Raw genomic sequence first — 27,825 nt, forward strand, 5'->3', positions numbered from 1 at the left:
AAAAAAAAAAGACTGGCCTATAGTCAAGTCTATTGGCTTTTTTCCCCCTTTAATATGGGAGGATTTAGCCCATTACGGGTAGTGCCACCCCTGGGTATGGTGGTCCTGGGTGATATATGGAAGCCTCCTGAGCAAGCCATGAGGAGCAAGCCAGAAAGCAACACTCTTTTATGGTTTCTACATCAGTTCCTGTCTCTCTATTTCTGCCTTGATTTCTCTACACTCTACAAGCTGAGATAAAGCCTTTCCTTCCAAGTTGCCTTTGGCCATGATGTTTTCTCACAGCTATATAAACCTAAGACTCTGATTTCTACCTCTTCCAGTCTCCATCCATTTTTTTTTTTGTCATTGTTTTGTTTTTGTTTTCTGAGACAGGGTTTCTCTGTGTAGCCTTGACTGTCCTGGACTCGCTTTGTAGACCAGGCTGGCCTCCACCTGCCTCTGCCTCTCGAGTGCTAGGATTAAAAGCATGTTTATTTATTTATGTGTTTATATGTAGAAATGGAACCCAAGGCCTCATCATGCTAAACACATGCCCAGTTTAAGAATCTTTGTTAGTGTTGTGTTTGTTTGTTTGTTTGTTTGTTTGTTTTCGAGACAGGGTTTCTCTGTGTAGCTTTGGCTGTCGTGGAGCTTACTTTATCAACCAGGCTGGCCTCAAACTCAGAGATTTGCCTGCCTCAGCCTCCTGAGTGCTGGAATATATTTCTATTAATCAGTTAACTAGTCGATTAACTTCATGTGTGTCTCTGTGTGTATATGTGTGTATATGTGCGTACATGTGTGTGTGTGTGTGTGTGCATGTGTGTGCATGTGTGTGCATGTGTGTATGTGCACGTGTTGCTAGCACCTTCACCCACTGAGCTCTTTCATCAGGGCCCCTTTTTGTAATTTGCTATTGAGAAAACTAAGGCTGATAAAGTTGACGTCACTCCTTCAAAGACCCAAAGCCTCACCTGTTGGCCCACCCAGCCCTGTTCTATCTCAGCTGGTCTTTTTGCTGCTCTCCACACCAAACAACACTGGGTTGTGCATTCAAATACCAAAGGCCTGATGAAGGTTGGGGGAGGAACTCAGTGGTAGGGCTTTTGCTCTGTATACACTGTCCAAGGCCCCAGCTTTGACCTCCAACACTAGGGCATGGGAGGGCGGGCGTTGACAAACGAAAGGCATGCGTGTTCTGTTCAAAGCCAAGCCACACGCCTCTTCTGCATAAGCTGTGAAGACAGAATTCTGAGGAACCAGAGACACAGGGGGAGCAGGGTTAGAGGACTGGGCGGTAGGGAGAGGTGGGGAGGTGGTGTGTCTGGGGTGGAAGCGGAAAGGCAGAAACTGGTGCACCAAGTTCTAGCAACTTACTCACAGTTCAGGAGGAGGCCAGCAGTGCAGGGTTCAAGCTTTGAATTGCCCTCAAGCGCTCAGGGAACCTCACCAACCAGCTCAGTGCACACACTCACGTCCTGGGAAGAGGCGCTCTGGAGCTCCTCTCCTGGGTCCCCAACTAATGGGACCTTCTGTTAATTCCTGTCATTGGTGCTAGGGACCTATTAAGCACCCTAACTTAGGGCTTCTGACTACCAGACCCAAAGTATGTTGTCACAAAAGCACACCGTGTGTAAGATATATACTTATATATGACATATGATGCCAGGCGTGGTGGCGCACGCCTTTAATCCCAGCACTCGGGAGGCAGAAGCAGGTGGATCGATGTGAGTTCAAGGCCAGCCTGGTCTACAAAGTGAGTCCAGGACAGCCAAGGCAATACAGAGAGACCCTGTCTTGAAAAACCAAAACAAACAAAAACCCCATATGATATAGAATAATAACAGCACACCATGCATATATGCTCCTGCTCTGCACTATCAAATATTACACTGAGGTAACTGACCTTCTTCGGGGTTTCAAATGGACCTTGGCCTTCTGGCCTCTTGAAGTTTCCAGAGCCCCTGCCCTCCATCCCAGAGCCTACCTCCCCTGCAGTCTGGAAGGGAACTGGGCCCCTCAGGGCTTCTCTGTACAGATTAACCCCTTCCTTTCTCTCTTCCTGTGTGGAGCTAAGGGCTCTGGGCCAAGTGGCCAGACCCAGGCTCCAGGGCTGGCGGATGCCATAAACCTGTTTTCCTCTGGGACTCCAGAGATCCATGCCTGACTTTCAGAAGCACAAACGTTTTGTTTGAAATGGCCTCCGGAGGAGAGAGCGCAGGGCTCCAGACACGTGTTCCTCATTTGCCATTGGTGGGGCTCAGGGGCTTGCGGGGGTGGGGGGCTGAGGAGCAGCGCCAGCCAGCCGGAGAGAGGGCAGACTGCGGCAGCTGCTGCTTGCCACCATGGCCACCAGGGAGTGTGGCTTCAGGGGGGAACGGAGGGAGAGAGTGCGAGGAAGAAGGGGTGGGACTTGGGGACAAGGGCGGTGTCACTGGGGAAGAGAGAGCAGGTGGTGGCTTGTTTATCTGCTCAGCTGTTTTGTATCTCTGTTCCTGGGAGCCTGAGAGGAACAGCTCTGTTTCAGAGCAGCTGGGAAGAGAAAAAGCGGTGCAACCAGGGGCCCTAGTGGTCTTGGGCCTTAGTTACAGCCCTTGAAAGCAAAGCAGACCCACAGGAGAGAGATTCCTGTGGGTGCCGTCCTTCCTCCCGTCTGTGGGGCTCCTTGCCGCTGATATACTCGCTTCTGCCGTGCAGACACCGTGCCAGTGCCCTCCTGTACTGGGTAGTCACCCCCTGGGCTGACACTGGCACAGGCTCATTCGTTAATTGGCATGGTCCTGGGGGTGGGGCGAACAAGCCCGCTAACGCCTAGCCTTGGTAGCATGTTAAAGTGACTAAGGGTTACAGGCCGGCCTGTACCAGTGGAAAACATCTGGGTGCATACAGGTCAGCGTCCCCAGTCTCTGCCCGGTGTGCCCAGCACCTCCCTTCAAAGGTTGGGATTTCTCCTCTCTTATATATAGAGCCCAAGACTAACGGAGTTACTAAGTGGTCTCCTTCACACCCCAGTGCCCCTGTCTCATTTGCATGCTAAATTGTTCAGCAGCAAAGCTCCTCTACAGCTTAATTCGCCCTGACTCCTTTGACCAGGTTAATAAACACGACACCCTTCGTCCCCGACCGTTTGGGAGGGAGGGCAGTGTAGCTTGCTTGCACTGCCTCCTTGGCTCTTCCTCCAGCTTCTCGCTTTGTTCTGGTTTGTTTGTTCAAATGAGAACATTTTCGGGGACTTTGGTGGCTGAGTCCCTCCCCTCCCCATGAGGACTGCCAAAGGTCTCTTTTTCTGCCTTCCTCATGGCGCACAAAGCCAGGATAGCTCCGTTGACAAAGGGTCTGCTCCCCTGGCACTGGGCCTAGAGGTTAGGACGGGGTAGGAGATGCAGATGCCTTTTGCAGATGCCCGCTGGGCTCTTTTAAGACACCAGTTTAAAATCTCTCTCTCTCTCTCTCTCTCTCTCTCTCTCTCTCTCTCTCTCTCTCTCTCTCTCTCTCTCTCTCTCTCTCCCTCCCTCCCTCCCTCCCTCTTCCTGCCCCCTCTCTCCCACCCTTTCTGTCTGTCTCCGTGTCCGTGTCTGTCTCTGTCTCTTTCCCCCACATGTCAAGTCCCAGCTGGCTGCTGAGCACAGCTGCTCTGACCTCTCTCACCTGTGTCTAGGAGGTCTCGGGCTGGAGGCAGGCTTGGTCAGCCTGTGGACGTGCACAGTCAGGGACTCAGACCTGGAACAGGCTGACTGGGGAAGCTCAGGGACACAGGGGCTATTTGCATCTCCCAGCTGCTAACACATAAAACACAGGTGTTTTGGATTCAAGTTCCCAGGTCAGCATCATCCTGTGTAAAAAAAAAAAAAAAAAAAACAGGATTGGGCTTCTAACCTCAGCCTCTCCCGCTTTATGGATACACACTGGCTTTTAGAACGCTGGTTTCTTTGTCTATAGACCATTTCCTTTCCCAGACACAAAGCAATCCAATAAAATTCTCTCAGGGCAGTAGTTCACACAGCTAGCCTGTTTTATTGTCTGCTCTTCAACCCAGCGGCTCTGGCTTCACCCCCTGTAAATCTTGCACCAGAACCCAGGATGGTGGCACATGCCTTTCATCTCAGGCAGAGGCAGGCAGATCTCTGAGTTCGAGGCCAGCCTGGTCTACAGAATATGTTCCAGGACAGCTAGGACTACACAGAGAAACTCCCATCTCGAAAAACAAACCAAAATAACAACAACAACAAAAACTCTCACCAGAAGATGGTATCCAAATTGGCTTTTTGCTGCCAAGGCCTCCGAAAAGCAAAATGACTACTGGGCAATGGTCCCCCTATCTTCCCTCTACCCAGCATATTCTCTGGCCAGGGCTCTTTGACTTCAGATGGCTTTATGTCAATCAAATAACAATTTATTTTGCAGTGCTGGGTGTGGAACAACCAATCTTTTTTGTTTGCTTTTTGTTTTTCTGAGACAGGGTTTCTCTGCATAGCCTTGGCTGTCCTGGACTTGCTGTGTAGACCAGGCTGGCCTCGAACTCACAGAGATCTACCTGCCTCTGCCTCCTGAGTGCTGGGATTAAAGGTGTGTGCCACCACACCCAGCGGAACATACAATCTCATACATACTTGGTAAATGCTCTATTCCTGAGCTATCTCCAGGCCTTACCAGTTTTGTTTGAGGCAAGGTTTCATGTACCACATGCTGCCCTCAGGCTTGGTATGTAGACCAGGCTGGGCCCAAATTTGTGGCAGTCTGACCGCCCTACTGAATGCTGGGGTCATAGGCAGGCATCACCATAGCCTGCCCCTAAAGTCTTCATTCTTAGAGATGGAAAATTGTCAGGTAGGTTTGGTAGAGGCCAGGGATTCAGACCCAAGCCTATTCCACCACCATGCCAACCTCTGAATGAACTACAAACAGGAGGCCTTTTTCCTTATTCAAATCTGTAAATAGAATTTTATCTTTCTTCTTCACAATACTGTTGCCACTATCCCATAAATAGTTTTTTATTTTATTTTAAAATACTTATTTTACTTTATATTTATGTCTGTTTTGTCTGAATGTGTGTCTGTGTCCCATGTGCATGCAGTGCCTGTAGGAGCCAGGAGAGGGCGCTTTATTCCTGGGAACTAGTGTTAAGGATGGCTATTAGCTGCCCTCTTGAGTGTGCTTGGAATTGAACGCCAGTCCTCTGGAAAAGCAGTTAATGTTCTTAACTGCTGAGCCATCTCAACACCCAAGTCCTTGAGGATAGTGAACATTGCCCCCCTTTTTTGTTTACTATTGATAAACAGTCATGGGTTGCAAAGGGGGCAACGTTATCATTAAACTACTTGTTGGGGAATGGGAACACCAAAGTCCTTTTGGGGCGAGCTTGGTCTTCACCATCCAAGGATAATAGTGTTGCAGGCCTCTGGCCTCATAGCTAGGGCTTGATAATCCTGTAATAGCAACTGATTAAAAGTCTGGTCAGAAAACTTTTTTTAAAAAAAAGATTTATTTATTATTATGTATACAGGGCTCTGCCTGCATGCGTACGTGTAGGCCAGAAAAGGGCATTAGCTCACATTATAGATAGATGGTTGTGAGCCACCATGTGGTTGCTGGGAACTGAACGCAGGACCTCTGGAAGAGCAGTCAGTGCTCTTAACCTCTGAGCCATCTCTGCAGCCTTGGCATTTTCTTAATTAGCATTCACTAGTTCATGGTGAGAGTGATGGCACCCCTGGGCTGGTGGCTCTGAGTTCTATAAGAAAGCAGGCTTAGCTGGGCAGTGGTTGTGCACACCTTTAATCCCAGCACTCAGGAGGCAGAGACAGTCAGATTGCATTTTTGGAGATCCATATGGAGTTGTTGGATCTTGTCTCTTACTGCACCTGATTGGTTAACAGAGAAACAACATTTCTCCCTGAAGAAGAGAAAAAGACCATCTTTCTCTGCTGTTAGTAAATCTAAGCCTTGTTGATTTTGTAGCGCTACAGCAGCCACTGGTATATTTATCCCTGGAGGGTAAGGATCGTCTGAGCCACCCACTGGAGACCCTGCATGAACTGAGGGAAAAATGAATGGTAAGTAGTGAGGGAAGCTGTCAGTCCCACCACTCTGGTGGTAACACCATTAGTTATGCCCAGGACTGTTAGAAAGGGTATGACCCGAATCGCTTGTTTATCATGCCAGGCTGCTATAAATTCCTGGTGACAGGAATTGCCAGGGTTCTTCACTGTTTCGGAAAAAGAAACACCAGGACACAAGTCCCAGACCACCTAGCAGGTGGGCAGTGATAAAGTTGCATGCTGCAGAGAATCGTGGCATTGTGAATGTTTGCGCCCAGGAGCTGAGTGGTGGTACTGTTATGCTCAGATGGCTACATCTCCAAAGACCACCAGGAGTCCAAAGCCATATGCAAAAGCAAGGGGTCTTTATTTAAACTTGAGCCCGAGGGCTCTCGAACATCACAGAAGCAGCAGATCAGTAGGAGAGTCCCGAAGTACTGTTAGGCAGGGTTTTTTATCATGGTTATGACAAAGAACAGGAGTTCCCAGTCTGACAGTTACAGGATTGGTTGATATTTAGCAAGGTTGGGTTGGCACCAGGGGATTGGTCAAGCCTGACCACGAAATGCTTAACATCTGGGGACGTTAGGTGGTTTCCTGCTGTCCCCTGATTGGCTCAGGCCTACGGTGGGTCTTTTCCTGGAACAGTTTGTGTTTTTTTACAAAAGCTGGTGTGACCTTAAGGACAGGCCTAAGATGAAGTCTAGCAACAAGATGGAGTCACAATGGCTGGGGTTCCACATTTCCCCCTGTCTTACATACCTAAATCATGTCTTTGATTGTATGACTTCTGTCCAGTATACAAGGGCTTGCTTTGTACCCGCAAAACCATAGGTTTGACAGCATTAATGCAGTCTTGGACAAACATGAAATAAAGTCTATCATATAAGGGGCACAAAGCATGACTGGGAGAAACAGAACTAAGGGCCCATTTCTTTCTTTCTTTCTTTTTTTTTTTTTTTTGGTTTTTTTGTTTGTTTGTTTGTTTGTTTTTTGGTTTTTTTTTTGTTTTTTGAGACAGGGTTTCTCTGTGTAGCCTTGGCTGTCCTGGACTCCCTTTGTAGACCAGGCTGGCTTCGAACTCACAGCGATCCGCCTGTAAGGGCCCATTTCTTATAGCCATTTGTGCCTTATGCCAGAGAATTGCCCTTGACTTAACATTTCAGCCTATAAATTGGGACAATGGGTGAAGCCATTCTCCTCTGTAACTTCTTCCTGCTGAAAATTAGGGGCACTGTTATCAGGGCCTGGAAAGGCTGAAAAGCTAGTCAAAGGCTAGGTAATGTGTCAGTTATCAGAAACATCTGTTTAGGTAATCAAGTTGAAGAGACAGGGACCAGTCATATCTGCAGGACTGGTCTACACTAGCTTTCTACAGGCCCAGATCTCAGCAGCTTACAAGCCACTCTGGATGGAGTCTGTTAGCCAGGTGAAAATCTGCTGGGACAAATGCAGATTAGGGACAGAAGTTAAAATTGTGTCTACAAGAAAGCTGGAGTAGACTTGTGCCTTTGAAACCTAGTAAAAGCATGAGCATTCTTTTCTCAGTCCATAAGACTTGATATACAGATTGGACAGACTCATTTTTAGCATGATGAGAAGCACCCTTAAGTCTATATTCAGAATACAACCAAAGGGAAATTAAAATCTTGAGCTTGGGACTGATCAGTAAGCAGTCAGTGCTCCACGAGCTTTTTAGAACTCTATTGATCTCATTTTTCGTATATTTTAAATCATTTTTATAGCTCTACAACTTGCATTTATGTACTTTAAACCTTCTCTTAAGATCCTCCAATTTTCTTTTTTCTTTTCTTTATTTTTCTTTTTTCCTTCCCCCCTCCCCCCTCCCCCGAGACAGGGTTTCTCTGTGTAGCCTTGGCTGTCCTAGACTTGCTTTGTAGACCAGGCTGGCCTCGAACTCACAGAGATCCATCTGCCTCTGCCTCCTGAGTGCTGGGATTAAAGGCGTGCGCCATCCTAAGATCCTCCAACTTTCATAACTTGCATTACTAACAATTAAACACTTTCTTAGACCCTCAGATACTTCCTTTATAACTTGCATTTATCAACCCTTAAATGCTTTCTTAGACCATCAAATACTTAATCTCATAACTTAACTTCCATATCCTCAGGCCTTACATAAAATTACACTTTTTTTTTTCTATGCAGTTATTCACCAAGGGACAAAGGTACCGGGCATGGTGGTGCACGCATCTAATCCCAGCACTCGGGAGGCAGAGGCAGGTGGATCACTGTGAGTTCAAGGAAGCCAGCCTGGTCTACAAAGTGAGTCCAGATAGCCAAGGCTACACAGAGAAACCCTGTCTCGGAAGAAGAGAGAGAGAGAGAGAGAGAGAGAGAGAGAGAGAGAGAGAGAGAGAGAGAGAGAGAAATAAACTGGTTCCCTGATATAGCTGACCATCAACTGCATCAGTTACTAATATAACTTCAAATCTATTTCTGAACTAGTATCAAAGCAAGACTTTTAATCATAGACACAGTCCATAGAGGGACTGGCAATCTTGCTGGTCCTGCCAGATATCATCATTAAGACTGAACAGCAAAAGCTAGCTTAAAGGACAGAAGTTGGCCTCCGTGCTAAGCAGGGCAACTGAACGCAGTTGGTAGCCCTCAATAGAGATGGCTGCAGAGGCATGAGTCTCCCACAACCAAGATGGCTGCCAGCCATGTGCCTGCCCTTAGCCAAGATGGGAGGTGAAGCTGTAGTTCCACCCTTTTTATCCCAGAATCAACATGGTGGCATGTTGTTAGAGGCTGTGGCAGACAATTTAAAATTATAGCCATATTCAAATAAGGCCAAATATATTCCTAAGGTAGTGATTTTTAACCTTTTGGAGAGTGAAGATAGAGCATAATAACCATACAATTTAGAAGACAAAACCCAAATTTCAGCAGTGTAAACAATTGAATATCTCTAAAAATAAGATATCTCAACTTAAAAGTATCTTTAGAATTACCAATTTCCCAAGTCTGCAATATAGCAGTCTGTTAATCTGAATCAACCTTTATAGTAAGCAGAGAGCTCATTAGGACCAAGAGGCTCTAAAATTGTTGCCTTATACCACATAGCTATCTCACGCTGGTGGAATCACATGGCAGGCTGCAGACCATGTGCTCGACACAGTTGGTATTTAAAAACATCTGTGCTACAAACAAATATACACACCTATATGTTCTAAACAAAAGTTTGAACATAAAATTTAAACATTATACCCAATAAGCAAATTACAAATCCTTAGATAAGAGTTCACAGTGTAAAGGTGCAACTTTAATACCTTATTAAAGAATCATTGTTTTAAATCCTATCTTTTATAAGTCTAGTTTTAAATACAGGACAAGAATTACATAAAATCTTATCTTAATTTAAAAATATGGTTGGACACCTGTTTCTTAAGTTGGCTCATTCCACTTGCTGTTTGCAATGGTTCTCACCTTAAATTATGAGGCAGTTTCCCTTTTGTTACAGATGCCAAAGATTTTTTAAAAAGATTTATTTACTTATTAAGTATATAGTATTCTGCCTTCATGCCAGAAGAGGGCACCAGATCTCATTATATATGGCTGTGGATCACCATGTGGTTGCTGGGAATTGAACTCAAGACCTTTGGAAGAGCAGCTAGTGCTCTTAACCCCTGAGCCATCTCTCCAGCCCCGATGTCAATGATGTTTAATCATCTTCAATAACTAGTAATTTATAACCAAGGTGTACAGAACACAATAAATTCATACATTTAAATAAAGCAAGTCAAAATCAAACATATAGTGGCCACATACATTAGTACTTTTAAGATAGACAGACAAACCTTTTTTACTTTCTTTTAGCCTTAATTTCAAGGGAAAAGTACCTTGTCACCTGTTAACTTCAGGCAGGAGCTGGGCTTGTTTTTAACCAAAGCCATTGGCCTGGATCAGGTGACTAGTGTACCGTGATCGGCAGACCAGGCTTTTGCCAGGACTGCAAGCTGTATAAAGCTTCCACCAAGACCTCCCAGCAGCTGCCCACAGCCCTGCAGCTCCTGTGTCCTCCTGGCGCTTGTTCAGGGCAGTTCTGCTTCTGTCCCTCTCCAACCACTGTGCATTCAAGCCATAGAGAGCAGGATCAGGTGGGGAGCAGGGTGTGCCGCTGCTGGGTGGGCACCCGTGTGTCCTGTACCAGAAAGGAACAACCCCCTTCCCTCTTTATAGAGGGAGTCCCTGGAGGGCCTTCTGTGCTTGGGGCAGGCCCTTCCCCTCAGGGCTCAGCAGCAGCTGATTGTTCAAGCAGGAAGAGGGAGGCACCTGGCTCCAGCTGCCATGCCTTCAGCAGTGAGAGGGGAGCATTGGCCAACATAGTACCTAAGGCCTGGCCCATTTCTAGAACTGAGACTGTTACAAGCAAACAGGAACACAAAAGGACCGTACAAACAAAAATGTGCCAGCATGGCACAAGAAAAGAATAAAAATTCAGAAATGCAGACTGTCTCGCTAGCCAGTGGGCTCTGTCATGTTCTGCCAGAAACCAAATCAGGAATGGTAACAGGGCTCTGCCTAAATCAGAAAACTAGACCTGCTGTGGAAGTTCTGCAAAAGATCCGTAGTCACAACAGTAACACAAATAAAAACAAAAACAAGAAAACAAAAAGAAACGAAGCACACACTGACAAAACTCAGACTTCCTGGCGCACTCAGGCAGCGAGACGCTGGCATTTTGCCACACCTCAGGAGCGACCCGCTTTGTCTCTAAATTCACCAGTGGGATCCAATCCCTACTGAGTGGACTTAGTATGTCTTCTGAGTCCTAGAGCCTGGGGCCTTTTCAGCATGTCTGCTAAGACCTCCTGCAGGCAGATACAGATTTACAGATTTGAGTCCATTCTAGAAACCAAAACAGAGACACATACAGAACACAGAGACACAGACAGAGCACCCAGACAAAACACTCACCAGCTAGCCCTTGGTTGGCCCCATGGTTCGGGGAGTCTCCAGGGGCCTCTGGGATCCTGGACAAGCCCCCAAATGTTATGCTCAGATCAATAGATCCCCAAAGACCACCAGGAGTCTGAAGCCATATGCAAAAACAAGGGGTCTTTATTTAAACTTGAACCCAAGGGCTCTCAAACATCACAGAAGCAGCAGATCAGTAGGAGAACCCCAAAGTACTGTTAGGCAGGGTTGTTGTTGGTTTTTTTTTTTTTTGTTTTTTTTTTTTATCATGGTTATGACAAAGAATTAGAGTTTCCAGTTTGGCAGTTACAGGATTGGTTGATATTTAGCAAGGTTGGGTTAGGGGATTGGTCAAGCCTGACCATGAAATGCTTAACATCTGGGGACGTTAGGTGCTTTTTTCTCTTTTCTTTTCTTTCTTTCTTTCTTTCTTTTTTTTTTTTTTGTTTGTTGTTGTTTGTTTTTTGTTTTTTGAGACAGAGTTTCTCTGTGTAGCCTTGGCTGTCCTGGACTCACTTTGTAGACCAGGCTGGCCTCGAACTCACAGTGATCCGCTGCCTCTGCCTTCCAAGTGCTGGGATTAAAGCCACCACAGCCAGCTGACATTAGGTGGTTTCCTGCTGTCCCCTGACTGGCTCAGGCCTTTGCTGGTTCTTTTCCTGGAACAGTTTGTGGTTTTTACAGTAGCTGGAGTGACCTTAAGGACAGGCTTAAGGACAGGCCTAAGATGAAGTCTAGCAACAAGATGGAGTCACATGGCTGGGGTACCACAGTCCCAAAGGTTAAAGTCTTACTGTAATCTGCAGAATCCAGTGTGCCCAAAGAGGATGTCCCTGAGGAGTTAAAGCAGTTTGTGATACCAAAGAGTGAGATGTGAGATAAGGGATGGTTTGTGATATTTGGCTTAGAAAAATTAATGAGTGTTGAGGAGAGGGACTCTAAGAAGACAATGGAAGAGGCCACAAATGCTGGTTGTGAACTTGAACCAGGAAGGACACAGCCAACATTGTCAAAAGCTTGCAGAGCACTATTCAATAGCTGATAACACAAAGGTTAAAGTGTGCCGGGCGGTGGTGGCGCACACCTGTAATCCCAGCGCTTGGGAGGCAGAGGCAGGTGGATCTCTGTGAGTTCGAGGCCAGCCTCCTGGTCTACAAAGTGAGTCCAGGACAGCCAAGGCTACACAGAGAAACCCTGCCTCGAGCCCCCTCCCCCCAAAAAAAGTTAAGTTGTGAAACAGATGATATGGCAGGGAGGATGGGATTATTATCATCTAAAAGGGGACATATTAGGGACGTGAAGACCTTCAAGGAGCTTTGGACTACTTCCTCTACTGTGTCAGCTTAGTGGCTGAGAGGGCGGGATGTGTGCCTGATGGTGGCTGTGATGAATGCTATAGTAGAGTTTACCAATGAACCCCGTCTCCCATCTAGGGCATGATGGGACATTAATTGTCAACAAACTCTGCTGCTAAGGTCACAGTCTGCCATTACAAGAAAGCTCTGAGCTCTCACAAAATGCAAGACTCCCTTTGTCTGCAAGGCTTCCTCTTCTCTGACTGGGGAGCCCAGATCTCCACATCCTCTACCTGGGGAATGTCATCTAGTCCTTAGGGAAAAAACAGGCCCAACTCCCTTTCTCTGCATAAGAACCAGTTCAGCAAGTACCTGGGGTTCCTGGATTGCCTCTCCATGTAAATGAGGCATCTCAGTACCTTAGCCCTCCAGCCAATGATCTATACCCACCCTGGAAATTCCTCCCTCTCCCTAAAAGTTCTGTATAACCCACCTCCATCCTGAATAAAGTTGATCTGCCTTCTCCAAGCTGGTCCTGGAAGTTGTCGTTTTTTGTCTGAGCTTCCCATCTGTCACCCCTGCTTCCTTTGCTTTCATGGACCAATGTCAGCTGACAATCCCCGGGGATAGAGAGGGTCACAAGTAATTAGAACATAAAAGATTCCTCAGATTCCTCATTTTGCACAAAAGGTAAAATGCCTTTCTGAATATGCATCATGCTCCTACAGGTCCAACAAGGGCGGCCTCCACACATCGGCCAAACCAACAGTAATCTCTAGTTTGGGGCAGGGCACAGGTGTTTGAGAAATTGATTTAGGTGTTATAGGAATAAGTGTCTCTTTTTGGCAACCTGCTGGTGGCAGTCTCCTGACCCTAGCACACGAGTGGTTTGGTTGAACCGCTTAGTATAGGTTTCCTGGACCTCAAGTCTCCATATGTAGAATTTGCTACCGATGGGTACAAGCAAGGGGAGACAGGAGAAGAGGTAGGGCATGGCCACACAGAGTTGGGCACCGTGTATGTGTGAGGCCTCATCCTTCTTAGACTGGCGCAGACTGGTCAGCCTTGGTATCTTCCGAAACTTAAGACAGCAAGGCCCTGCTGGGGTTGAGATGTAAAAAGGAGGATTATCTTTAGGATTATAAAGGGCTTGAGATGATGAGGGTGAATTGAGTAAGGGAATCCATCAAGTTCAGCTGCAGTTAGGGTAGTAAGGATGACCCTAATAGTCCCTGTCCATTTAGGAGAAAGAGGAGGGGGGTTGTGGCCAGGAGGAGAGAGGAGGGCCAAGTCCCTGATGACAATCGCTTGTACCTGGGCTGCCTTAAACTTGCTCTGTATCCAAGGGCAACCTGGAAGGCATAGGTGTCCTGCCAGCCTCCCAAGTGCTGGGATTAGAGTTATATGTCACCACTTCAGTGTAGGCTTTTTGTTTTACTGTTGTTGTTTTCTTTGAGAGCCCCACATAGCTCCAACTGGACTTGAACTCCTGACTCCTCACATCCAACTCCCAAGTACTAGTATTATGGTTATGTGCTGCCACACATAGCTCTGCCTTTTTTTTTCTCTCTTTTTTTTTTTTCCTTTTTCTTTTTGTTTTTTCAGAGACAGGGTTTCTCTGTGTAGCCTGGACTGTCCTGGACTCACCTTGTAGACCAGGCTGGCCTCGAACTCACAGAGATCGCCTGCCTCTGCCTCCTGAGTGCTGGGATTAAAAGCATGTGCCACCACCGTCTGGTTTTTGTTTTGTTTTGTTTTAAAGACAATGTCTTGTAGCCAGGCAGTGGTGGCACTTGCCTCTAATCCCAGCACTTGGGAGACAAAGGTGGACAGATCTCTGTGAGTTTGAGGCAAGCCTGAACTACAGAGTGAGTTCCAGGACAGTCCAGGCTACACAGAGAAACCCTGTCTCTGAAAAACCAAAAACCCTGTCTCTAAAAACAAAAACAAAAACAAAACAAGCAAACAAAAAAGACAATGTCTTGCTATGTAGCCAGGATGGGATTTTGAGTGCTGGGATTACAGGCATGTGACCCCACACATGGTTTCAGTATTCGTAATCTTCAAATTAACTTAAAGGATTTGTTGTTGTTTTGTTTTTTGAGACAGGGTTTCTCTGTGTAGTCCTGGCTGTCCTGGAACTCGCTCTGTAGACCAGGCTGGCCTCAAACTCACAGAGACCCACTTGCCTCTGCCTCCTGAGTGCTGAGATTAAAGGCATTCCCCACCAGAGTGGGGCTGAATTTAAAGTTTTAAGTGTTATATGAAATTGTCCCTTTTTTATTTATACTAAGTGTATGTATCCGTATGAGTCTTATTGTGTGCCCACAGAGGCCAGAAGTGGGTGTTAGGTCCCTTGGAACTGAAATTACAGGCAGCCATGAGCCAACTGGCTTCTGGGAACCAAACTGATCCTCTGGAAAGCAGCTAGTGCTCTTAACTGCTAAGGCCTATCTCCAGCTGAAAAAGGTCTCATTTTTAAATGCTGGCAGCGGGTCTGATGAGATGCTGGCTCAGTGGGTGAGGGAACTAGCCACCAAGTCTGACATCCTGAATCCAATCTCAGAATCCACAAGGAGGAAAGAAAAAAATGATTCTCCTAAATTGTCCTATGACCCACATGCATGCAGATACATGACAGTGGAGACTTCCAGAAAGCTTGGGCACCTACCCTTTGACAGAAGACACTTCCTTTCTAGGGGAGTCTCCCCTTCCCCAACTCTTAGTCTGTGATGGCTATTATGACAAAATACCTCAGGGCAGGGGTTGAAACGACAAAGGTTTCTCACGGTTCTAGAAGCTGAAGTGTAAAGTCCAGATGTGAGAGGGCTGCTTTCTCCTCTTGATCGACCCCACTTTCACATCTGTCAGTACCCAGTGGAATGTGTCCTGTGGCTGGCTACATTGCAGACAGCACAAGGCTGTGTCATGTTGAAGTGATTCCTGAGGACATTCTTAGGCCTCTTTGCACAGGTGCATGCACTGTTTTGTTTTGTTTTTTTAAAAAGACAATGTCTTGTAGCCAGGCAGTGGTGGCACATGCCTTTAATCCCAGCACTTGGGAGACAAAGGCAGGTAGATCTCTGTGAGTTCGAGGCCAACCTGGACTATCTATCAGTCCTGAGCCGTGCAGTCCACAGGTAAGCGTTTCCTCTTCTGGGAAGGACAGATCCATGTGCCTAGGTCAATGGATACAACAGGTAGAAGGCAGGTCCCTAGATGCACAGTACAACTTGGTGAAAACTTACTCTGGTATTCACAACAAAGTGTACATAAAACTTCTTGATGAACAAAGTGAGCTAAATAGAGATCAGAAGTGACTGCATCAAACTCTTTGTAAAGTCCATAAGGATGGGTTCTGAGCTGGGTGTAGTGACACATGCCTTTAGTCCCAGCACTCGGGAGGCAGAGGCAGGCAGATCGCTGTGAGTTCGAGGCCAGCTTGGTCTACAAAGCGAGTCCAGGACAGCTAAGGCTACATAGAGAGACCCTGTCTCCAAAAAAAAAAAAAAAGATGGGTTCTATAGAGTGACAGAAAAACAAGCTCATGGTAAGGGTCTGGGGATGAACCTAATGCTGGAAATGTCTCTAGCCACACAGAGAGCTCAGTGGCCTATGATACATTTCCCACCCCAGCTTTCTGGGTGCACAACAGGTTATGCATTCCTTCCCTAGAAGGAACAATCCACTGTGTTTAACATTTCCAGTGCTACATCCTCAGCCTGCCCTTCAGGTTCTAGAAAGCACCTCCAGGTTCTTCAGGTATGCTCTGGCTCTCCTAGCAATTTGTTTTGCTTTTATGAGACAGTCTCACGTAGCCTAGGCTAGTCTCAAAGCACCAAGTAGGCGAATCTGCCCTTACACTACTGATGGATGCTTCTGCCCCCACTTCCCAAGTGAGAGATTACTGCTGCATGCACCCCTCTGGGGTCTCTTCCATGTAGCTCAGCTTGGCCTTGAACTCAGAGTCTGTAAGCATCCTTGAGGAATGCAGTCATTCTAGAGATAGACCGGTGCCCCCTGGCTATCAGGATACTGAAACAATGGTTCCTGAGGACCTGGAGTTCCCTCCAGGAGGCTCCTGCTGGGAGAAGGAAAAGGCTGAAGCCTAGTGCCAGTCAGAGCAGCCCCACCTTGCAGAACAGACTGCAGTAGAGACAATGATGGGCTGATAACTGGCAGGACATCTTGACAGGGTCGCATCCCCGTAAGCCTACACTTGATGTTGGTGGCCCCAAGATAATCTTGAGGAGTCACTGGGACTTTTCCTCCTGCCTTCCTAATGTGGCCACAACAAATAAATCTTTCTCTGCCTTTCACTACTATTCCTTTCCTTAAAAAAAAAAAAAAAGGCCTGGCATGATGGCGCACGCCTTTAATCCCAGCACTCAGGAGGCAGAGGCAAGCAGATCACTGTGAGTTCGAGGCCAGCCTGGTCTACAAAGTGAGTTGAGGACAGCCAGGACTACAAAAGAAACCCTGTCTTGAAAAGCCAAAAATAAAAAATAAAATAAAATAAGCAAATAAATAAATAAATAAAGCTAGCCTGGCGGGAGTGGTACATGCCTTTAATCCCAGCACTCAGGAGGCAGATGCAGGTGGATCTCTGTGAGTTCAAGGCCAGCCTGGTCTACAAAGTGAGTTCCATGACTACACTACACAGTGTTACACAGAGAAATCTATGTCTCAAACAACAATAATAACAACAAAAGGTCACACCTGTGTGACCCCAAAATTCCAGAAGAGACTGACACAGGAGGATCACTGTATCTTTATCAATTGCATCCCATCCCAAGCTCCAATAGTCAGTGACATTAAAGCAGGACTGTTGCTAGGTCTGAGGGAACATGCACCTTAGGTTACAAGCGTCTGCATTAAGATGCCTTCAAAGAGCCCCATCACTTTGTTTCAACTAAAACTTTTTAAAGATAACTTTTTTTTTTCATTTCTGTGTACCATCTGGGGCTGGAGACATGGCTCAGGGCTTAAGTACACTCGCTGCTCTTCCAGAGGACCAGGGTTCCATTCTGCACATACCGTTTTAACTTTTACACATATGTTCAGTGATTTTGAGTGCAGCCCTACCAGTACACACACACACACACACACACACACACACACACACACACACACACACGTGCGCGCACACAGGCACACATCTGTCCTTCCATTCTGGAGTGATCATCATGAATGGAGCATGCTCAGGAAGATGTCTACCTGCTGTAGGAAATACGTCTTTCTCTACCCTTTTATTTTCCAAGACAGGGTCTCACTATGTAGCTCTCTCTGTCTGTCCTGGAACTCTCTCTGTCTATCAGTGAGACCCTGAGCCAGTTGTGGTGGTGCACCCCTTTAATACCAGCATTCAGGAGGCAGAGGCAAAGGGATCTCTATGAGTTCAAGGCCAGCCTGGTCTTATAAGCGAGTCTAGGACAGCCAAGGCTACACAGAGAAAGCCTGTCTCGAGAAAAAAACAAAACCCAAACCAAAGTGAGATCCTGCCTAAAAATGCCAGGAATCGGGGGACGAATAGAACCCAGAAAACTCTCAAGAATGTAAAGGCTTGTGTTGGTGCCAATAGAGCATGTGGTGACTAGTACCAAAAAGATGGGAGGCAACTGGCTCAGGGCATGATCACCAAGGCTGCCTCAGCGTTTCACTACGATGGATAAAAACCAACAGGCCAGGCTTAGGAACTTGCATCCAAGGCTGGTGTGTGTGGTAACACAGGCTATAGGAGGCACCATTCCCAGCGCTGACATCATGGGTTGCTCCACTGAGAAGGACAAACCCACAGAATTCTCTTTCCCTCCTTACTGCCACTCATGCCTGTCCTCTGCAGCAGGTATCTCTGGGTGTGGCCACAGTCAAGAGACGCCCCAGGTAGGCCCAGAGGGCACGGCAGTAAACAGCAGTTCAGAAGGTCCTAAAGCAGCCTTCATGCTGACATGAGGCGTGCATTAAAAGGATGATAGTCAGGAGGGGTGTGACAATCAGCACAGGTCTTATTGAGCATTCGTGAAGTCCTGGGTTCGAGGTGAAGGTAGCTGAAGGAAGGAGGAGGAGCCGGAAGTTGAAGGGCTTCCTCAGTTACCTAGTGAGACCTTGTTTTGTTTCCTTTGTTTGTTTTTAAAAGATTTATTTATGCCGGGCATGGTGGCGCACACCTTTAATCTCAGCGCTCGGGAGGCAGAGGCAGGCGGATCACTGTGAGTTCGAGGCCAGCCTGGTCTAAAAAGTGTGTTCAGGACAGCCAAGGCTACACAGAGAAACCCTGTTTCGAAAAACCAAAATAAATAAATAAATAAATAAATAAGAAGAAGAGGAAGATTTATTTATTTATTATTATGGATATAGTGTTCTGCCTGCATGTATGCCTGCACACCAGAAGAGGACACCAGATCTCAGTATAGATGGTTGTGAGCCACCATGTGGTTGCTGGGAATTGAACTCAGGACCCTTGGAAGAACAAGCAATGCTCTTAACATCTGAGCCATCTCTCCAGCCCCTTATTTTGTTTTGTTTGAGACAAGGTCTCACTATGTAGTTCTGTGTGTTCTAGAACTTGCTATGTAAACCAGGCTGGCTTAGAACTCACAGAGATCAGCCTGCCTCTGCCTCCTGAGTGCTGGGATTAAAGGTGTGCACCAGCACACCTGGCTTGAATTATTTATTGTTGTTGTTATATTTAATTTTTTCCTTTTCTGTGCATGGGTGGTTTGGTTGACTCCCCTGGAACTGGAGTTAGAGATGGTTGTGAGGCACCGTGCGGGTGCTGGGAATTGAGCCTGGGTCCTCTACAAGAGCAAGCAGTGTTCTTAACCACTGAGCTGTCGGTCCAGCCCTACAGTTGTGTTTTTATGGACGTCCCCAGAGCCAGGAAGACATTTTAGAGTGCTTTTCCATATTGCTTGTCTGGAACTGCAATCAAGCACACACACTCCCCTCCCCAAACACATAAACCCACATGCAAACCTCACAAAGGTATCTAGCTCTCTCCACAAACATATACACAACTCCCCACTCAGATGCACTCACGAACACAGCAGCCTACAACGACGTGCCCAAGCATACAATGCACACATAGACACAACCGCCCTGCACAAAGACGGACTTCTGCAGGCCCTGTAAGGCAAGAGAAGCTACAGCAACCCCTCATTGCTGCCTGGCCTCTCAGAGGCCTCCTGGCTTGCTTGTGCGCAGAGGCCTGGGTGACCTGCTGGCAGGAAGTGAAATCACTCTGACAGGAAGTGAAACGACCCATGGGCTTTTCTGGTACGTCTGACCCAGCTGTTGGGACCCTAAGCAAACAGCTCTAGTTTTTTCCTGGGGCTGCCCTGTCGAACAGCAGCCCTGGGCCGCTGTTTGAGTGGAGCCCAGCTGGGCTGGGAAAGGAACTTGGCCTTGGTTTCCCTGGGTTTCCGCCCAGTGGAGGGCCACAAGGGATCGCTCACAGCCGCAGATGTGCTGGGCAGCGCCTTTCCTCTTATGTCTGCAAAATGCTGTCTAGGGGCCTCACGTGCCTCTTACTAAGAGGAAGAACAACTCGGGGCCTGAGACTGGGGAGTACACCAAGAGGCCTCGACAGGATTTTGCCTCACAGCTGACAAGTCTACTTTTGATATAACTTTTGTCTGTCAAGCTAGGAAAAGCCTCCAGGTGCCAGGACACACACGCTTTCTGGGAAGGAGTTTGGGCTCAGAAATTGAGTGCTTATACAGAATTCCACGGCCACAAGTTCAAATCCTTATACTGAAAAAGAGGTGCGTTGTGAAGAGCAATCTTTATTTGGGAGAGGCCTGCATGTATACATATCTTTACTTGGAGCTCTTTTCTCTAGAGTCTCAGAGAAGAATCCTTCCAAAGCGTGCTGATTGGTCATCTGAGTACTGTCAGGAAAAAGAAAATCAGGACTCGACTTTATTTAGTTACTTATCCTGTTGCTGTCAGAAAATATTCTGACAGAAGTAACCTGAAGGAGAAAGGGTTTCTTCTGGTTTACAGTCTGAGGGTATAGTCCTGTTGGGGATTGGTCTGGTGCTCTGTGTATTCAGGTGCTAAATTCTGCGGCCCCCAAGATCTAGTTATTCTCATATACAGCACTCTTTTTTTCTTTTTCTCTCGGGACAGGGTTTCTCTGTGTAGCCTTGACTGTCCTGGACTCACTTTGTAGACCAGGATGGCCTCGAACTCACAGCCGTCTGCTTGCCTCTGCCTCCCGAGTGCTGGGATTAAAGGTGTGCGCCACCACTGCCCAGCTTTATACACCACTCTTTGTTGTATAAATACCTCCTCCCCCAGACAGGGTTTCTCTGTGTAGCATTGACTGTCCTGGACTCACTTTGTAGACCAGGCTGGCCTCGAACTCACAGTGATCCACCTGCCTCTGCCTCCTGAGTGCTGGACTTAAAGGCGTGCATTACCACGCCCAGCTTGTTTTATAAACTTTGTTCCTCAATTATCTCTGACTGGTTAATATGAAAGGCTGTACAGCAGGAAAGAGGTATGTGGAAGAGCAAGAGAAGGAAGGAAAAAGATGGAGAGAAAGAATGTGGCCTAGTGGAGCAGATCCAGCCCAGACAGGATGAATACTGGCCAGTAACTTGGGGAGCTTGGCTGGGAAGTAACAGACTAGCTTAGAAAATCAGTTTACCCAGGCATGGTTGAGCACGCCTGTAATCCCAGCACTCTGGGAGGCAGAAGCAGGTGGAGCTCTGTGATTTTGAGGCCAGCCTGGTCTACAAAGCGAGTCCAGGACAGCTAGGATCACAAGAGAAACCCTGTCTCAAAAACAAAACTAAACTAAAAAAATTAAAAAAGAAAGAAAAAACACAAATGCTCACAAGAGTACCGGCAGGCTTGTCTCTGAGATCCTGCTAGATCGCAGACTCCACCAAGTCGGTTGTCGATGCGGATTATCCCACTGCTGAAGGTGGAAGCCATGTGCTCATAGGTCGACCTTTAGACCTGCAGACCCTAGTTTACTGCCTTCCCTTTTCAGCCCACTGCATCTCCATCGGCGCACTTCTCTCCCACCATCCCCTATGATGGTGGGCGGCCTGATTCATCCAGTCAGCCAGCTCTGTTCTCACGGCTGGGCTATGTAGCAGCCTAATCAGTTTCAGCATATGTATAGATGAAGCATAGAGCCGCCTATCTGTACTATGGATACCTGGTGCAGGTGACAGTCCCAGAGAAGGCCAGTAGCAACAGCGTGGCCACTAAAAAAACTGAGCTCACTGACGCTGGGGGGGGGGGCACATTAGTCTCCAGACCCTGTTCCTACAAGGCAAGCATTTCAGGGTGTAGCTATGTAGCATGGGCTAGACTGGAAACATGTAGACCATGCTGGCCCTCAAGCTTATGGTGATCCTCCTGCCTCAGGCCCCTGAGCGTTAGGATTACAGGTGAAGATATTTGCGCTGGATAGTTTTGTGTCAACTTGACACAATCTATAAAGTCATCTGAGAGGATGGAACCTCGACAGAGAAAATGCCTCCAAAAGACCAGGCTGTAGGAAGCCTGTAGGGCATTTTCTTAATCAGTGATTGATTAATCAGTTATGATTAATAAAAAGAAATAAGATGATAAGATAATAAGAAGCCAGGCAACAGATATTATGTTGTAGAGGAGTTTATTAAATGAGCATGGGGGGGAGAAGGAAAGGGGGAGGGGTACCCCAGAGGGAGGCAGAGACAGGAAGAGTAAGAAGAAGAGAGAAGAAGAGTAAGAAGGGTAAGAGAGGAGGCCATGTGGACAGTTTGTCCTTTTATAGGGTCCTGGGCAGGGCCACGCCCCTCGGCAGGCAAGCAATGACATCACAAGTAGGTAGATTGGAGCAGAATGCTAACAGCCCAGTCCTTTGGTGATGAGTTTTTTTTGTTTGTTTGTTTTTTGTTGTTTTGTTTTTTGTTTTTTGAGACACGGTTTCTCTGTGTATAGCCTTGGCTGTCCTGGACTCCCTTTGTAGACCAAGTTGGCCTTGAACTCACAGCAACCTACCTGCCTCTGCCTCCCTAGTGCTGGGATTAAAGGCATGCGCCACCACGCCCGGCTGGTGATGAACTCTTATATGGAATGGTGAGCAAAATAGACCTTTTCCTCTCTAAATTGCTTTAGGTCATGGTGTTTCATCACAGCAACAGTAACCCTAACTTAGACAATTTATTATTTGTTTCTTTGTTTATTCTTTCTACTGAGCACTGGCTGTCCTGGAACTTGCTATGTAAGCCAGGCTACCCTGGGCATGGAGTTCTGCCTGCCTCTGCCTCCGGAGTGCTGGGATAAAAGGTGTGCACCAGGCTCCTTTATTTGTTTGTTTGTTTTTGAGACAATGTTTCTGTTGCTCAGTGTCCCATAGTGGCCTGGTTTTCACGTCTGGCAGACAGGTCCAGGTGCTGCTTGCTTCCGGACAAGAACAGATGGACCTCAAGATCAAAGGTCTGGTTCCTTTCTTAGGAGTGGCTCAGGGTAAGGCCCATGTGCTAAGCGAGATTCCCAGTCTCACCAGGGAAAGGAGGCAAGGTGAATTAGACTTTTCCGCTTTGTGTTACAGTTAGCTAGCTCTTTTAGAACGAGATTGCCAGTATCAGTGGAAATCCCAAAGGCCTGTGATGCTACCACAGTGTTACAGTCTTTGGTTAAGCTGCTATGCTAAGCACAGCAGAGGATGCGGGTGGACGCCCCGGAAGGCAGGTCGGGTGAGACTCGGGCTTGGTAGCGGTTTCACCAGAGGTCAGCACTAATCTTACTGTGATAGAGCAATGGGGCAGCTCTGCCATCAATGCCTTGACTGCCTTACAGTCAAGCCCTGGGCATCCAGCAATGATTCTTCTCCAGAATAAATAAATGGAGTCTCAGACCTCCACAGTAGAGGAACAGCTTGAGCATGAAAGAGAGAGGAAGCCTTTACTTTCGTAAATCAGAGATTTATAAATCTTGGGCAGTGTGGAGGGGTTTGAGGGTGAATGTGTCTGATGATTTGATGGGACTAGAGGTGCCAGGACACTTGATTTACATGCAGTGGTACAATACCTTCATTTACACAGTAGTACAGGGTCCTATCACAACAAAGAGAACACAATACTTAATTATCCTATGTGTGGGGGAAGAACTTCCAGGTACGATTAAAGGTCATTTGCTGAAGGCTAAGATCTCCTTAGCATAGGGTAGGGTATTTCTAGGAATCCACAGGTGCTTGCTGAACAGGTTCTATCAGGAAAGGGTGAGGCCTGTAATCTCCCCTGAGGACTATGTAGCTCTACTTTGGGTTCAGGTAGAGAGGGGAACCCTGCTGAGAAAGGGAGTGCTGCCGTTGGATACCTAACCAGAAGCTCCAGACTTCGACCTCTCTAGTAGAGACCCACAGGTTTCTGGTAATTTCCCCAGGCTGGCCTTGAACTTGTTCCTCCTGCCTAGTATTGATATTTCAGATCTTCACTACCATGTCCAACCCTTCTTTCTTTCTTTCTTTCTTTTGAAACATAGTTTCTCTGTGCATCCTGGCTGTCTTGGCATTCACTTTGTAGACTAGGCTGGCCTTGACCTTAGAGATTCACACCTGTCTGCCTGCAGAGTGCTGCAATTAAAAGCCAGGACCGCTGGGCAGTGGTGGCATACACCTTTAATCCCATCACTCCAGAGGCAGAGGCAGGTGGATCACTGTGAGTTCGAGGTCAGCCTGGTCTACAGAGCGAGTCCAGGATAGCCAAGGCTACACAGAGAAACCCTGTCTTGAAAAACCAAAAAAAAAAAAAAAAAAAAAAAAAAAAAAGCCAGCAACCATCACAGCCCTGCCTTCAACACTTTTTATTTTATTTTTATTTTTAATGATTTTTTAAAGATTTATTTATTCATTTATTTATTATTCTGCCTGCATGTGAACCAGCAGGCCAGAAGAAGGCACCAGATCTCACTATAGATGGTTGTGAGCCACCATATGGTTGCTGGGAATTGAACTCAGGACCTTTGGAAGAACAGCCAGTGCTCTTAACCTTTGAGCCATCTCTCCAGCCCTCAACACTTTTTAAACTTTAATTATTTACTGATTTATTTTAGAAAGTCTCTTGATTATTTGTTGGCTTGCTTGTTTGTTTGAGACAATTTCTCAGTATGTGACTATGGTTTTCTTGGAGCTCACTGTGTAGATCAGGCTGGCCTTGAACTCACAGAAATTCCCCTGCCTCTATCTCCTGAATGCTAGGATCAATCGTATATATCACTAAATCACAATGTATAGCAGAGACAGCCTCTGTTTATAGTTCTGACTGGCCTGAACTTCTTAGATAGACCAGGCTAGCCTTGAACTCACAACAATCATCTTGCTTTTTTTCTCCCAAGTTCTGGGATTCCAGGCCTGTACCTCCCTGCTGAGCCTTTTTTTGTTTTTGTTTTTGTTTTTGTTTTTGTTTCTGAGACAGGGTTTCTCTGTGTAGTCTTGGCTGTCTTGGACTCAGTTGGTAGACCAGTCTGGCTTGGAACTCAAAGCGATCCACCTGCCTCTGCCTCCAGAGTGCTGCGATTAAAGGCGTGCACCACCACACCCGGCTCCGAACCACTTTTGTTTTGCCTTGTGTGACACCAAGCTTACTCATTTCCAACACACATGATGCAGCGCCCTGAAGCAGAGCAACCATCTCTATGAATGTCACATGATTATAATCCTGTGCATCTAAATAGCCACGTGCTGGGCTGGGGGCGTAGCTCAGTCTAATACTTGGTGCCATCCCTAGTACTCCAAGTAAATAAATTAATTCAATTCTTAAAAAAGTGCTTGCAGCATACAAGGAATCTTATTGTTTAACGTATATCTTTTTATTTTTGGGGGGATGGGAGGGTCTGCCTGTCGATCAGAGGGCGGTATGGGGAGTCATTTCTTACTTTCTACCATGTGGGTTTCAGGGATTTAATTTGTCAGCCTTCGCAGCAGTGTCTATCTGCCAAGCCGTCTCACTGGCCCTGTTTTTTGTTTTGCTTTTCTTCTCTTCTGAGGCAGGGTCTCACTGTGTAGCCTTGGTTGGTCTGAAAGTTGTTATGCAGACCTAGAGTTCATATCGATCTGCCTGTGGCACTGTGATTAAAAGCATGTGCTGCCACGCCCAACATGTCCCCCACCCCATCCCTTCTGGTTTTTCAAGTCAGGGTTCCTCTGTGTCTATCCCTGCCTGTCCCAGAACTCAGTCTGTAGACCAGGCTGACCTTGAACTTACAGAGATCTGCCGGCCTCTGCCTCCCGAGTACTGAGATCAAAGGCATTCACTACCACCACCTGGGCCCCTCCCTTTTAAAATGTTTTAAAGAGATTACAAAACAAAATAAAACTGGCTGGGCTGGAGAGATGGCTCAGCAGTTAAGAGCACTAGCTGCTCTTCCAAATGTCCTGAGTTCAATTCCCAGCAACCACAAGGTGGCTCACAACCATCTATAATGAGGTCTGGTGCCCTCTGCTGGCCTGCCAGTGTATATACTGTATACATAATAAATAAATCTTAAAACAAAACAAAGCAAAACAAAAAAATGGAGGCTCAGCCCAAGAAATGGTGTTGCCCATTCAGGGTAGATGGTCCCACTTATCCCACAGTAGCTAACAACTAAAAAACCACAGGCTAACTTCATTCTAGGTGTATCAAAGTGACAATTGAAATTACCCAACATAGAACCTTCTCCTACACCCCAGACAGTGCTGTTACCCTGACTGGGGTCCTGAGAACCTTCCCTGCTGTGCTGTGACGTGGTCTTAGACTCTGCCACTGAGGTGGTCCCCTCTGATCTGGCAAGCTGATGTTTTCTACCTCCTCCCCTGTGGGACCCTGCTGTAAGGTTGAAGTCTGGTGTTTCTGGATCGCCTCTGCGCTCAGTACAAAAACAAAGGACTCCCTTTCTCATGGAGTCCCCTCTTTGCCTGATCTGGGGAACCCCAGGTCCCCTAAGGAATAGCACAAAGCCTTCAGGGAGGATAACAGGCCCAGCCCTTTCCTGGTAAGAAACTTGTTCAGCAAGCACAGGGGGATTCCTGGAGATACACACCCTATGCTAATAAGATGTCTTGGCTTTCAACCAATAACTTTTAATTGGGAAGATTCTCCCCAACCCATAGGATAAGTAAGTACTGCCTTTCCCTCTGATGATAGGGCTATTTTGTTTCCTGTAGATTAGGTATCCCTGGGCCCATCAAATCAAACACATTCACCCTCAAACCTCTTCCCACGGCCCAAGGTTTATAAATCCCTGATTCACGAATGAAGGGTGGCTGGCTTGCTCTCTCACTCCATTCCTCCAGCATGACCATCATTTATTCTAGGGAAGAATTGTTACTGGATGCCTCAGGCAGTCAGGCAGTGATGGTTAAGGAACTGCATTGGCAGCTGCTGAAGCCTGACCCATTGCCACAAGTTCAGAGCTGACTGCTGGCGAAGCACCTATCCGGCCTGCATCTTACCAGACCCACCTTCTGTCTTTTTGTTTGTTTGGTTGGTTTTGGATTTTTTGTTTTTGTTTTTTAAGACAGGGTTTCTCTGTGTAGCCTTGCCTGTTCTGGACTCACTTTGTAGACCAGGCTGGCCTCAGACCCACAGCGATCTGCCTGCCTCTGCCTCCCGGGAATAAAGGCGTGTGCCACCACACCCCGCCTAGACCTGCCTTCTGGACAGTTTCAGGCATCTGCCTGCTTTTGCTGCTATGCCAAGGACTATAACACTTTTGGTATCATCACAGGCTTTTGGAATTTCATTTTTAAAAAGCTAACCATAACACCCAGTAGAGAACTCATTTCCACCTCCCCCCAAAACTTCCCCCTCTCCTCCATGAGACCAAGTGTTAAATATGCACCCCACAAATAAGATTTATTGTAGAAGCATGGTGAGAGATGAAGCAGGGTACCCCAGAGGGACAGAAAGACACACATACACACACACACACACACACACACACACACACACACACACAGAGAGAGAGAGAGAGAGAGAGAGAGAGAGAGACAGAGACAGAGACAGAGACAGAGACAGAGACAGAGAGAGAGAGAGAGAAGGAGAGAGTGAGAGAGAGAGAGAGAAAGAGAGAGCGCAACAGGTGGCAGATTTGTCCTTTTTATCCTGTGGACCTGGTGGCTGCGGCAGATGATGACATCAGAGGTTGCTAAGCAACCTGGAGGCAGGCCACTTCTTTGCCAACAGTCCTCCCTTTTCCTATAATTAAAAAAATAAGAACGTTGCATGTAGTGGATGTAAACATGTTTTTGCTTTGATCCCAAGTGTGGGAATGTGAAACAGACTTGTGTACAAACTCTGAGAGGATATATATATATATATATTTCCCCCCGAGAAAAACAAGAGTTTGGGTCTTTTTGGTCTTGGCAAAGTTTCCTATCATTTGGCTGTTCATCACACGCTTTGAGACGCTCCTAGAAATGCTCTAGAGGACATTTCAATGTTCGGGGTTCTGGCTGCTGCGGTTGCAGTCACCTTTGCTGAATTGCTGCTTTGCTGCTTAAGAGGTCGGCTGAAATCCTCACTGTGAAGAGTGGAGTCGCTCCCAGGAACTGAGTCAAAAGAAGTCTACTTCTCCTGTTC

At 46.9% G+C, this 27,825-nt stretch overlaps 1 long non-coding RNA gene across 1 annotated transcript; it reads left to right on the top strand.

Annotated features, from left to right (window-relative positions):
* The first annotated feature begins 1,995 nt into the window (after nt 1-1,995).
* Nucleotides 1,996-27,825, top strand: LOC311588079. Its single transcript, XR_014776074.1, has 3 exons — nt 1,996-2,235; nt 5,941-6,035; nt 27,750-27,825. It is a non-coding gene; the product is annotated as an uncharacterized lncRNA (long non-coding RNA).

This window comes from Acomys minous (genome assembly GCF_964271855.1).
Source record: "Acomys minous genome assembly, chromosome: 17".
Lineage (NCBI taxonomy): Eukaryota > Metazoa > Chordata > Mammalia > Rodentia > Muridae > Acomys > Acomys minous.